This window comes from Phodopus roborovskii, unplaced genomic scaffold (genome assembly GCF_943737965.1).
Source record: "Phodopus roborovskii unplaced genomic scaffold, PHOROB, whole genome shotgun sequence".
Taxonomy (NCBI): domain Eukaryota; kingdom Metazoa; phylum Chordata; class Mammalia; order Rodentia; family Cricetidae; genus Phodopus; species Phodopus roborovskii.
In genome coordinates, this window is record NW_026126407.1 from 985,772 (window position 1) to 999,733 (window position 13,962).

The following is a 13,962-nucleotide window of genomic DNA, read 5'->3' on the forward strand; positions in this document are numbered from 1 at the left end:
GAGGCTACCACTGACTCTATCTTACAGATGAGCAAAGCAAGGCTGCACACAACGACCAATGTGTGTGTTGGGTCCTGGTCTCCAAGGGCACAGGGGAGCAGCATGAGTCAGCCACCATGGACTCTTACCTGACAATTGTCCCCACACCAGTGTTGGGGCCATGGTCACATTACTTGGCCCCCTGTAAGCCTGGCCTGCTTGTTTGTGAAAAGGGCAAAATGTATGTGTGGCCCTGGAATATACACCTCCAGATGTACATAGATTTCTTTCCCTACATGGGATCTGACCTGTAGAGAATTGAGTAGTGCGTCTCAATGACATGGCTTCCAAAAGCCACAGCCCTGTATACACAGTGTATTGGACAATGGTATGATGTTCTTTATTCCATGGTCCCTTTCTACACTGCTTGGGCAAAGGGTTCAGACCCAAACTAATAAGCTGTAAATCCTTAGTAGCTTGATCACTTCATCAGACATGAAGCAAGGATACACATCATATGCGTCTCTCTTTGCCAGGAGCAGGACTGGATGGTTATTCACCTCAACAGTGCTCTTTAGTCATGGCTCCTCTTATTGTGACAGACCCAGGGATACCGCGAAAAGGACCCTGTTGTCTTTGACCGGGTCCTGGAGTGGCTAAGACATCGATTTCCATTCATCTCCCTCCCCAGTGTTTCCTATTGATCTCATTGGCTTCCCCTCCCAGAGCTGTGTTCTCTTGTTAGGGCTAGTCCCCAGATATTCTCCAATCAAAGCTCTGTGGAGCACATGTGAGTGGGGCTGAGTAGAATAGCAGCAGAGTACAAACAACCTGGAATCCAGAATGAGGAAACTGGACTCTCTGAGCCACACTTTGTGTCACATCAAAGGTGAACAGAAAAGAGACATTAGTCAGTGCCTCACCCAAGAGGTGAAAAATCCTCATGAAAATAGGGATAATTCTTTTGGTTGTTTTGTTATTGTTGTTGTTGCTTCTGCTGTTTTGCTTTGTTTTATCATTATCTCTGGGGGGCATCACAGCTATGCAGTTGGCAAATAGATGCCATGGTCCCAGGGAGTACTTACATGTTACCTTGTTATGAGTTTGGAGCAGGAACCATGTTGATGGACAGAAAATGCTGAACAGAGATGCATTTCTCCTTTCTCTATCTCTACCATGCTTTCTGCTTTTTCAAAATTCCCACTTCATTGTGTTGGTTTCACCTGGCATTTAGAAAGAACTACAGAGTAAAAGAATCAAATTAATGTAACTACTTTCTTACCCAGAGGATACAGGAAGGTTAGCCAATGCACGCAGGTGCGTGGTGCATTCTGGCCTGGGCATGCTTGCAAATTTTTAGCAATGGAGAGTGATGAATAGGAAGGCAGACAGGTTGGGGCACTGGTGTCCCAAAGGGGTCCGTGAGGTGCTTAGAGTCCTGCAGTCACCATTGCCATCAAGGATGCACAGCAGAGGCTGCAACCCCACATGCAGAACACAAGGGGGAGAGGCAGCTCCACTCAGAGCATAGAGGCTGACTCCACACACCACCTCTCCCACTCCACACAAAGCCAGCTCACCTATGGCCAAGGTGGTACTCATAAAGTTTTTGTTGAAAGCCAGCTGTGGACGGTTGACTTCAGACCAGCTTGTGCCTTTTCCTCCTTGCCTGTGAAGCAATTGGCTTCAGGGACTGAGTGACCGAGAGAAAACAAATAGTCATGGTTTCTTTCTTCTACTTTCTTCCCAGGGGACAGAAGGACAGAGGCAGACTAGAAGAGGACTCATACAAAGAGTATGAAGGAGGGTCGCTTTGAGACGGAGACACAGAGCTGGCAGCAAAGAGTGGACCAGCCTTTCAGGCCCTTGAGGAAGGGAAATGACTTGAAATTGGATGACAATGCTGGGCCTCCCGGTACTGGTACTTTCCTACTGCTGGGGCTTGCTTTATTTACCCGAGTGAGGGTATTTATGTGTCATCTTTAAGCAGGCGCTCTAGATTAAAGGCTTTCAGGATCAAAGTGGCTATGGTCAGGCATAGTCCAAAGCCTCCTCTGAGACTAGTAGAGAGAAAGTCAGCCCACCCATGAGACTCGGGTTAAGGAGAGATGTATTAAAGTAAACAAAATCAGAGTTAAAGGTACTAATTCCATACTACAAGGCAAGGATGCATTATCAACTGATTTTTGATTATTCAAAAAAATTGCCTGAAGAGCAAGGCACAATTTGAAGTTGTGAATTGCGTTGCTGTTTTCACAGTAGCTGGCATTTATTGAATACCTACTGTTTATGTAGTTTATTTTGGCTATCACAATTCTGGAGCTGGTGTTGGGGGAGGGGTGTAGAGAGCTTGTGAGAAGCCTTAGCTGTCCATTCGCACGTGTGGGGTGCAGAGAAGATGAAATGGCTCCCTGGTGGAGGCAGACAGGCAGCTCAGGTTCCTTTCTAGCCCTGGCTCTCACCTAAGTGCACAGACAAGGAAGGAAGAGATAACTAGTTTGCAGGGCCTGACATCAGGCATTTTCTGTTCCAGTATGGAACTAGGGCAAGTCCAGTAAAGGGCAGAGTCAGGGGCAGAGGAACTCTTACTTTCCTCAGGACAGGCCCCAGGTCCCCGGGGATGGCAGAGTCTCCATTTCTGTAGCCTTGACAGCAGAGGTGAACACATCCTGTCATATGTCCATTGATTCATGAATCCCTATAACCTGCAAGACACAGGGCCCAACCAGCCAGGCAGGTTGTCTTTTCTCATAAGGGGACAGAGTATGAATTCACACTCTAGTAAGAATAACCGATAGTTCACGAGGAGGTGAGACAAGTTACCAAAAATTATTAGTGCCCTGAAGAGGGGAAGGGATGCAGCAGGCAGATAGGGAATGGAAACAGAGTTGGAGATGGGGCAGCCAAGGCTCCTCTGGGGAGGTGAAGGCTGGCAGGCTCTTTACAGGCAGGGGGAAATGCAGTATGAAAAGGCACAGAACAGTTTAGCAGGGCTGGCAAACAGGAAAGGCCTCTATCAGGCCCATCACAGATGGTCTTGGGTGATGTCTTAAGCTGCCTTTCACCAACCTCGCAGCCCCTAAATCTGTGGAAATGGCCTGGGAGGAGAAGATGGCAGGAATCTGTATGTCTGACAAGTACCAGGTGACCCCCAAACCCCCTAACCCTACCCTCATCTTACTCCAGCAGATGGTGGCATGGGGTTAACGACAAGAATCCCAGATTCCAGCTCATTTTTATCCCATTAACTGGGCATTTATGATTCGGTCAAGGCCAGTGTCAAATTGCAGCAGCAACAGCAGTACCAGCAACCAGAGGCCCCAGGAATGAGTTAGCACAAATAACACAGAGATATTCTATGGTTTCCTGAAGGCCACACAGCAAATTAAATCTATCCTAGGGTCAGGCCAATTTGCAACTGAGTCCCATTAGTCCACTCTTGTGAACAGGCTTCTGTAGTTTTACTTGGAGAGCAAGTAATAATAGGTAAGATTTTTAAAGGAATTACTCATTAGGAGCTACAGAGATGGCACATCCATTAAGAACACTGGGTGCTCTTCTCAGATTCAATTCCCAACACCCACATGGTGGTTCACAGCTATCTGTAACTCCAGTCCTAGATGGTGTGATGCCTTTTTCTTCTTGCTTCCAAGGACACTAGACATGCATGTGATGTACAGACATGCAAACAGGCAAAAAAATCCGTATGAATAAAAATGAATGAATAAATAAAAGGACTCACTAAATGCACTGCTTTGCTTCATGTACCCTCCTGGTATGCTCTTTATTGAGAATTACTGCTAAAGATCCACAGAAGAAAGGAAAGAAATAGGACTCATTGATGTAAAAGCTGTGTGCGTATAAACCAGTCTACAGAGGGCCACACTTGGGTTAACTGCAATGAGGAACCATGGGAGTCTGAAAAATAATTCTATCTGCATGTTTGAAAAGAATGCATTATTTATTTATTTATTTATTTATTTATTTATTTATTTATTTGCTAATTAGGGATGATGGCAGTTTCAACCAGTATCTAGTACAAGTTAAGAAGCAAATTAGAAATTAGCTTTGGGGCTGATTGTAGGACCCACCCTGTCTAACTGTGCCTGCCACTCTCTTCAGAGGCAAAGGCAAGAGGAGGCACCACTACCCTGGGACCACCAGGTAGACACATTTAGGACAGACCTTAGGGTCCTCAAGGTTGGAAAAGAGCACCTCCCTGTCTCCTGGCACTTCATAATAAAAACAGAGAAAAATTCACAAATACATCTATTTATTTGTTCTTAAGGAAATAAATAGATTTGCTGTAGCAAAACTCTGGAGACATGGGCTAATAGGGAGTTAAATTGGCTAATTTTCACATGAATTTATCTGGAAAGGTTTTTTTTTTTTTATTTTTTAATGTTTAGTTGTGCAGTGCACAAAAAAGACCATAATTATACACAATTAGGGCAGTGCCTAAAAAACTGGGCCAAGTAGACCCACTCTAAATCTGATGCCTGTGCCCTCGGCATGTGCCCCAGAGCTAAGCAAAAGGTACTGGGAATCTGATGGATACTGAAAATGTTTAACCAACTGAATGCTATAAAAAACATTTTTAAGAATAGACAATATCTAATGTTTGTGTGCAAACCATGGTGTTAATTGCAAGTGATTCTTACCAGCTCAATAGGGCCCTTAAGAAGAGCCATGAGGGAATATTTTATTAGCCATTATGAAGAACCAGCTATGACAGAGAATGGTACAGTGGTTATGTCTTGAAAACCCTGTCCATCTCTGGCCCTTTGATTCAGCTCTAGCGCCATGGTATCTGATGCAGTCTGTGGACTGTATCTTCCAACTCAGATGTGTAAGAGTTTGACTGTCAACTCTTCTAGTTTTCAGCGGTGGTTTCATGGACCAGGTAGCCCTTCTCTCCATCTTCAGGTTCTTCTGTGACTTGGGTTCAGTGGTACTCCTGGCATTTGAAAGATCCAGAGACACCCAGCACAGAGCCTGGTGACTTTCAATGGAACTCACCATTAGGGTCTTTATCCTTTGGTCCTCTACTTATCCTAAAGTTCCTAGCCTGCTTGCAAGAGTCAAAAAGACCCTGAGATCATCTTTGGGCTGTGGACAGGAAGCAGAAGAGAAGGCAAAGTTGTGTTTGACCTTGGCCTTTCAGATATGCAGTGCCTGAGGCAAAACACATGTTTGAAAGCTTTAAATTGTTCCCCAGTCACAACATCAACAAAGCACTTTTCTTCTCCCAGCATTCATCAAAAGCATTAATTGCTAGGTGTTTAAATTGTACAAACACTTCACAACATTATCTGCTTTCCTTTGCCATTCCAAAGCCCCACCATTGTGGAGGAGGGGAATGAACGTTCTGGGAAGTTTAGACACTTTCTCCAAGGTCACACAGCAGAAGGAGGCAGAGCAGATGGGAGATGAAAACTGAGGTCTGTGTGACTGTACCACAGCACCCTGCCCTGCCATGCTTGTGAGCCTCCGATCCAATATAGAGGTGAAGGAGCAATAAATGGGCTTACATAGGGGTGCAGTGATGAGATCTACTCTAGGATCCATCTCTGCGCATATGAGAAAACATGTCTGGACAGAGAGAAACTGACTCCAGGAGAAGAAGAGGGGAGGTAAAAGAGCATAGCATGAGCAGTAGTTGTTGGTGAGGGGACAGAATGTAGCGAAAATTATATTACATGGCTTCCAGCTGGGCACAGCTGAGAGGAGGAGCCTACCATCAGGACCATGGCACGGAGACCCGTGTGCCTGTCTCTGCCTTCACGTCCCTGAGCCTTGAGGTATTAATAGTAGGCCATGTATTTCATTCATCTTGTTTTGTTCAAATCAACATAGTGTCTGGACTGGAGTTAAGGGGAACACACTTACTAGTTAGACTGATGAGCCAAAGATTGGTGAGAAGAATCCACAAGTCTTCTGTATGAGAACCTTCAACTGTGAAAAGGGGCAATAGGGGCATCCTTTGACCCAGAGAAGGCAAGGAGGGGAATCTATACATGTGAGGGGTAGTCTGTGTGTGAGACACAGAGAGAACATGGGTGGGGGAGGGGGGTAGAAATCCTTTCCTAAATTTGAGATGGAGAAATTTGAATCTGCTTTTTAAAAGCCATTTCAGAGGCAACATACCCAGGATGAAGTCTCAGCTTCCATGCTACTGGCTATGTGATTGTGTGATTTGGACAAGGCAGGTCATTGTTGCAGACCTGAGCTGCCTCTTCAGTAGGATGGGGATAAAACCCAGAACATTCACTTGCCAAGGCAGTTGAGAGGGGTGTGTGGGCCCAATATAGCATTTCACACAGGTCCTGAGGCATAGAAAAAATTCAGACTGGTTTTGGTCCTCTTGGTCTACAAGCCAGTGTCCTGTTGAGGTTAGGACTCTGGGCTTGCAAAGGCACAAGGCCTACTTGTCATGTTATCCCTGATTGATAAACTGCCAAGACCATGCCCCATGTGTCACCTCTGAGTACTTTCTGGGAACTGTCTCTGCGGGTCTTGCTTAGCAAGAAGCCAGATGGGACAGGAGAACATTTCAGAATGGCCACCAGCCTAGAAGAACATGACCTAAGCCACCCTTTCCTCCACCTTCTTAAATCTGGCATGCCCTGGAGACACCAGCTTGGCTCTCCAAGACACTTGCCTCCATGTGGCTGTATCCCAGCTTGGCTGAGTGGCTCAGTTGGCTACACTAACTTTCACTTCCTTTCATCCTGATGAGAATTTATCTCTGATTCAATAGATGCCAGCCACTTGATCCTTGGCAAGGGGCAGGCAGTCAAGCCACACCTATCAGCCAGCAGGGGTCTGACTTACAAGGGATTTTCAGGAAGCAGGAGGTAGGAGGCTGAGAGCCCATTCTCTCTCACCTACAGCTCCAGCTGTAATTCCATCTGGCAAATCCTGAGACAGAACACAACACACACACACACACACACACACACACACACACACACACACACACACTGGCAAATCCTGAGACAGAACACAACACACACACACACACACACACACACACACACACACACACACACACCTACCTCTCAAACAGAATGGAATGCAGCCAGTCCTACCTGGCACCCAGCTGGCTTCCTTTGTTAAACACAAAAAGTCCTGACAGCCAGCCATATGGGGGTGGGTGGTACTTGTTGCTCTTCCTCTGGGGTTCCTATGGGCACACTGAATTTTCAATCTCTAGAAGGGCTTCTCTCTACTCTTCTTGTGTATCCCTCTCCAGCCTGCAGCGGAGACCCCGTGGTTTTAAATTACTCCCTTCATTTTCAGCATCTCTCCCATGGGGTCTCCTGTGGATGAGACCCTGAAGCTCTAACTGGCAAGGAACACTTGCCAGCATCTTACAACAGCCACACATGCAGCTAAATACCCACGTTGCTGCATCCTTGGGGAAAGGGGATCAAGTTCTCATTCCTCTGGTAGTGGCTGGATACCTGGAGTAGAAGACCCCCAGCAGCTCCTAAAAAAAGACAAAAAAAAAAAACTTTCTCCTCCAGCCCCTGCTTCCAGCACAAGCCTCCCTTCCTGTAGCAACCTCGCGGGAGGCAGGCCTGGGGGACGGGCTCGCTCTGATCCCACTGGTCTCTCTTTGCTCTCCTGAGGCTGAGAGCACGGAGCCCACAGGAGCTCCCGCATCCCTGTTTCTCCTGCTGGAGGCGGAGCGCAGCGTCCTCTCCCAGCCGCGGCTCTCAATTGGAATTCTGAACCCAAAAGGGGGCCGGAAAAGGAGGAGAGAAAGGAGGGATGGAAGCAGGCAGCCAGAAACCGCGGCCAGGGTCCCAGACATCCCCAGGAAGAAGCTAAGAGTCCGCTGCTAGGAAGCCGCGGCGCCCCACTGCACTGCATCAGCGTGGCTGTGCTGACATCCCCCCCATGCTTAACACGGGGCATTATGCGCCGGTTAACAGGCTCCGAGCTGCTCAGCGACTTGTTTTAAGCATTTTCTCCCTCGCTCTCGCTTTTAATCTTGTCTCTAGTGGCGTGTGTAGGGGGGAGGACTTTATTTCCATTGGCTAAGCGCTCCCTTCCCACCCACATCCCTTCCACATCACCTTGGTGTCTCCCTAAATAAAACCAGCCCTCCTTATCGCCTGGAAAAAATCAGGAGCTAGAGTTTGAATGGGTTTTATATAAACACTTACCCCTGTCAGCGTGCGGCCAGGCTCTCAGGATAAACTCCCAGTGTCTGGCCTGATGCTTGCCCGGCGATCTCTGCCTTGAACGCCAAGGCAGAATTCAGAAGACTGGGAACTCTTCCCTGAGATTTGATCAACCTGAAGCCAGTTGCGGAACTGCACAGGGTCCCGATGGACCTGAAGGAGAGCCCCAGCGAGGGCAGCCTGCAACCTTCCAGCATCCAGATCTTCGCCAACACATCCACTCTCCATGGCATCCGCCACATCTTCGTGTATGGGCCACTGACCATCCGGCGTGTGCTTTGGGCAGTGGCCTTCGTGGGCTCCCTGGGCCTGCTGCTGGTTGAAAGCTCTGAGAGAGTGTCCTACTACTTCTCATATCAGCATGTCACCAAGGTGGATGAGGTGGTGGCCCAGAGCCTGGTTTTTCCTGCTGTGACCCTCTGCAACCTCAATGGCTTTCGGTTCTCCAGGCTCACCACCAATGACCTGTACCACGCTGGGGAGTTACTGGCCCTGCTGGATGTCAACCTGCAGATTCCTGATCCGCATCTGGCGGACCCCACAGTCTTGGAGGCCCTGCGACAGAAGGCCAACTTCAAACACTACAAACCAAAGCAGTTCAGCATGCTGGAGTTCCTGCACCGGGTAGGGCATGACCTGAAGGATATGATGCTATACTGCAAGTTCAAGGGGCAGGAGTGTGGACACCAAGACTTCACCACGGTGAGTACTTGGTTTGCAGTTCATTCTTGTGCTTACTCTTCGCTAGAAGTGGTGCGCTGCTGGCCTTCTGTTTGGCTTAGGGTCTCTGCCATGCAGGGGAGAGGGCAGAGACCCAGCTGAAGGCCAAATAGGTAGCTGGTGAGAGGTATTGGACCTGTTTGTAGAAAAGGTTACCTGCCAGATGAGTACTGTGGTCCTTTCAGATTGGAGAGCTATGGTGGGGGCTTGCTGTTGGGGTGTGCTGAGTTGGCCTTTCTCCCAGTCAGAGGGAAGAGGCCTGGCTTGTCCATTGTCCAAGGTGCTTGATGTCCGAGCTGTGTGACAGGAATAGCTTGTCATTGGTGAGATGGCATCCTCTCTCTCTCTCTCTCTCTCTCTCTCTCTCTCTCTCTCATCTCGTTCTCTCTCTGCTCGGAAGTGGCATCAGGCTCTGTATCCTGTGGGCTGGGCTGGAGCTAAAGCTGTCACAGGAGGGGGTGTGGGGCCCCAGATAGCCTGAATGGCTCCCGTGGCTGTGGGAACTCACTGAGCAGGTGATGCTGCAGAGGTGTGGAAGGCTCTTTCCTTCCTTTTCTTGCCTGAATTGCATGAGGAGGAGAGGATCCCCAGAGGCTTCATCCGCTGGTCCTCCTGCAGGCAGGATGAAGCCGTGAGCTGTCCATGGTGCTTGGGCAGAGAGGAGAGTGAGGGTACAGGTTCCTGTAGAGGGTGGGCAGAGATGACAGTTGCTGTGAGGAGGTCCCGGAGGCTGGCTTGTCTGGGAGCTTTAGATTGAAACTCGAAGGCTCGTTTTCTCTGTGTACAATTGCTTCACGACGTGGGTGCAGGAGGAGGTTGTGGGGAGGGGGGTGAGCAGCTGTGGGATTGGAAAGCCTGGAGGGGAGTGTGGAGCTGAGTAAAGAGGAGGGGATATGGCTCATGTTCAGGATGGGTTTGCCAGAGGGGGCTGAGGGGGAAAGATGGGAGAAGATCTGCTGCCGCTAGGGCACTCAGCCAATTAGTGGACTACTAGGCATAACTTGGTGTAACAGGTCAGACAGTAGCTACCGTCTCTTCCACACTGCCAGACAAGCCTGGGATATCAGGAACTGTGGGATCCTCCTGCAGTCCAGCATGTCTGCTTTCCCCACAGCTTCCTGGGGCAGGGGGAAGGAGAGCTTCAGGGACCCAGAGTCTTGATCTAAAATGCAGTGACAAGTTGGGGATGGCAGGCACAGTAGTCATCAAGGGAACTGGGCTATGTAGTCAGCACTTGTCTGAGGTGCTCTGCCTCATTAAGACATTACCTCCTTTTCCCGTAGTGCAGCCCTTCCCACCCCCTCCCAGAGCCACCTGCCTCTTGCTCTGGGGCTCTCTCTATGTTCCAGCCAGCCTCTGGCTTCAGCCTCTGCACTTGCTGTTGGCTGTCTCTCATTCTGAAAGAGCCCAGAGTGCCAGGGGCATTGCCTCTCACAGTCTGTGTGCTGGAGCTGTTTCCTGGGGGAGCCGTTTTGTATTATTATCCCTTTTAAACATTCCAAGGGAAGAGCGCAGCCAAACTGACAGCAGCATTTGCTGAAGATGAAGCCAGTCTGAGCTGGAGAAGGAAGTGGGCAGCTTTTCTTAAAGGAGCAAACAGGATCCTAAAATATGTCATGCACAAATGATGTCTGAGGGGCCTTGGGAAGGGCTGGGGAAAATGCCTCATTCTTGGAGGCTGAAACCATCGCTGTGTTCCAGCCCATGCTTTTGAGTGCCTGGCAACGCTCAGCCTCACTGCTGTACTGTGAAGCTTGAATGTGCATTCGGCTCTTCCCCTGGCTGCCTGTGCACACATGGAACCCACAGACAACAGATGCAGGGTTCCTCAGGGTGGCCATCCTGGGCAGCAGACCCTGGCACAAGTCTTTAAGCACCTTCAAATGCATCCTCATGATGGCATGGGTGACTGGTAGCTAAGCTCATGCCCAAGTTGTGTGTAGAAGCAGAGGCTTGCTGATCTCAGATTGCGTGTTTGCATTTGGCCCGTCATTTAAACTGCTGGTATCCCAAGCAGCCCAAAGTCAGGTCTTAAATCCTTACCTGGGCTCCTGACCCTCTGAAACACTGGAGTTGCCTGCAGACAAGGCTGACAGTATGTGTCAATCTCATCTCTTTGGGTGCCCATCCTTGGATTAACCCCTCTGTGTATAACATCTCCAAGTGCTGAAGAGAGGGAGTCCCTTGGTGTTCTCTTCTATCCACTCAGGTATGTCAAAGTGATACCCACTCCAGGTGTGTGATAGGAAGCTGTTCTTTACCAATGGTTAACAGTGGGCACCCATGCCAGCCTCTGTTTGGGGTAACACAATAGGGAACATGTCCAAGCCCCCACACTGAGGAGCAAACCTCTTGACACACCTTTGTGTTCTTTGGGACTTGGTTGGAGGCTAGCTTTACTTGGGCTCCTGCATCAGCAGTGAGCCTGTGTAGCTGTTGGAGAAGCCTATTTTCCAACTTCCTCTCTCATTCTGGGATGGCCATCCATCTCCAGTGGGTTTTCTTACAACCTCTGCTGGGGGTTGTGACACACTGGGTGCCTTCTTTCTCTAAGCTCCGTGACATATTAGAGAATTTAAGTGTTGGGGATGCTCTTTTTCTGAATTTGATTTTTCTATAAAGCCCAGAGCATCATCACCAGGGTGAATGCTGAAGCACAAGCTCCCTTATTCCAACTTCTTAGCTGGTGTGCAATGAAGTGTGTAATACCCTTTAATTAGTGAATGAGCTGTGATTCTAGCAGAGTGAAAGAAGGTTGTTCATGGAGACTCAAAGTCCCCAGGAAGCCAGGTGTGGAATGCTGAGTGCCAAGTAAGCAGGCATGCTCCCTTACTATGCAGATATACCCTGAGCTCTCTACTTCAAACAGTCTTCAGAGAGGTCTGTGGATTCTCATTACTGGGAAACCATAAGAAAGTTTTGATTCTGGGCTTTCTACTCACAGGAGGTGACCCCAGTGACCTGAAGTAAGAAGGGGATGAGGTGGGAGTTGATGGAGGTTGTGACTCTGTGATCTGAGTTCAAGGACAGTGTAGTAGGCATGGGTTTATTGTCCTGCATCACCCTCATTTCTTTGTTCCCTTGAATGCTCTCTAGATGGACAGTCATTCACCTAACATTGGCCTTCTAACCCACAGTACCGTTGGAGGAAAAAGCGTGCGAGACACCATGTGAGAAGTCTTCTGTGTTTTTGCCAGCTATGTAGCTATGCACTGGGGTTCTTAGCAGTATTTGTAACAGGGTTTTTGTTGTCCCAACTGCCTCTGCTGTTTTCAGGCATCAGATTGATAAGGAATGATGCAAAGATGAGGGCAGGGATCTGGGAGGGCCACTGCTTTCTCTGATGAAAACTTATCCTCCAGAGAGAGAGAGAGAGAGAGAGAGAGATGCTTCCAGTGGAGGAGGTCCTGTTGGAGTTGGGAGCCAACTACTGCTGCTGGGTGAATTCCATCATTTTTGATTAGCATGTGACAGGGCCTTATGTTGTCTCTTTGCTTAGTCACACCAGGGTTCACCTGCATTCAGGTCCAGGGAGAAAATGATCATTCCATCTTCACACTTAACTTGTCTATCGTTGTGGGTATTTATGTTTTCAATGAGAAATACCTTAGGAAAGGTTTGGCTCTCCTTCCCCCACTGAATGGATCTCACTACCCTGCAGCATATGACATTATAGAGATGGTAGAGGTGGAGGCTGAGGAAAGTTGCATCTTTGGGGTTCTTTGACAAAGACACATAGGTCTCTAGCTAATGTAGTCTAATCACTTCTCACTACACAGGAATATGCATGAGGAAGACATGGGCTTTGAGGAGCAATCTGAGCTGGGATATATGTGGTGGAAACTAGTATTTGTTTTCTTAGCTCCATTTTTCCCATCTATAAAGTGGGACCAGGAATACCCAGGACTCAGCTGGGGGTGGGACTGCTAACTGAACTTGAACTCCCCTCTTTGCAGTCTTACAGCCCAGGACTGCAACAGCTTCAGAGCATAGGCATCTGTTGTGTGTTCAATGTTTCCAGGGCTATTCATTTTGCTTGGTACTCTGAACATTGTCCCATATGCACTGGGTTGGCCTCCATATTGCATCTCACACTTCCCAACTTGCCTCCAGGAAGCACACCCTGCTACAACCCCTGACATGGACCAAGTACATCCTGAACCATGTGTATAGTAGCTTTTCTCACTGTGTACCATGCTTATGTCTGTATGGTTATCCCTTTGTCTATCAAGCAGGACCTATGGTACAGCAACAATCCAAGCAGACCAGGTTTGTGCTATCACAACAGCATCTTTAGCCCAGCCATCCCGGGGCTAGTCTCAGAACAGATTCTGCAAATACTGTGTCAAGTACAGGGCCTCATAACCCTGCAAATACCAGGCAGAACCTCACTGGTTTAGTTGCTATCTATCCCTAAATTTACCCATAGTCCTAGCTCATGGGTCTTTCTTACTCTCTATCTTTTGTCTTGAACTTACTTCTCCTGAAATCCTGTGTCCTTTGATCAACATATCTCCAATCTTCCTACACAACCACCGTGGCCTCTGGTCATCATCTTTCATTGTGTCTTTGAATTTGATATCTTTAAGATATTATACACATGGAGCTGGAGAAATGGTTCAGTGGTTAAGAGCACTGGCTGATCCTGCAGAGGACACAGGTTCTATTCCTAGCACCTACATGGTGATTCTAATCATCTGTAGGTCTAGTTATAGGGGATCTAATGGCTTCTTCCGCCCTCCATGGTTACTAGAACACATGTGGTGGTACACAGACATACACTCAGGTAAAACACTAATAACATTTAGAAAATGAGGCAGGATGATCAGGAGTTGTAGGTCATCCTCAACTACACATTGAGTTTGAGGCCAATCTTGGTTACATGAGACAATTGTCTTCCCCCCAATACTTTCATTCATCTACACATTCTGAAGACCCAGAACTTCTTAGCACATAGTTCTCAAAATGTATCCTTGAAGTCAGTATTGTGTAGACCTAAAGCCACGAAAGTAAGGTGACTGGCTAATATGGGGCAGGATACACATCTTTCACCCTTCCTTTTCCTCACACG

General features: G+C 48.2%; 1 long non-coding RNA gene across 1 annotated transcript; it reads right to left on the bottom strand.

Annotated features, from left to right (window-relative positions):
* Positions 1-5,003: 5,003 nt before the first annotated feature.
* On the bottom strand, positions 5,004-9,079 carry LOC127218804 (uncharacterized). Its single transcript, XR_007834239.1, has 3 exons — positions 8,154-9,079; positions 7,071-7,235; positions 5,004-5,088 (listed from the first exon to the last, which is right to left on the bottom strand). It is a non-coding gene; the product is annotated as an uncharacterized LOC127218804 (long non-coding RNA).
* Between the last annotated feature and the right edge of the window lie 4,883 nt (positions 9,080-13,962).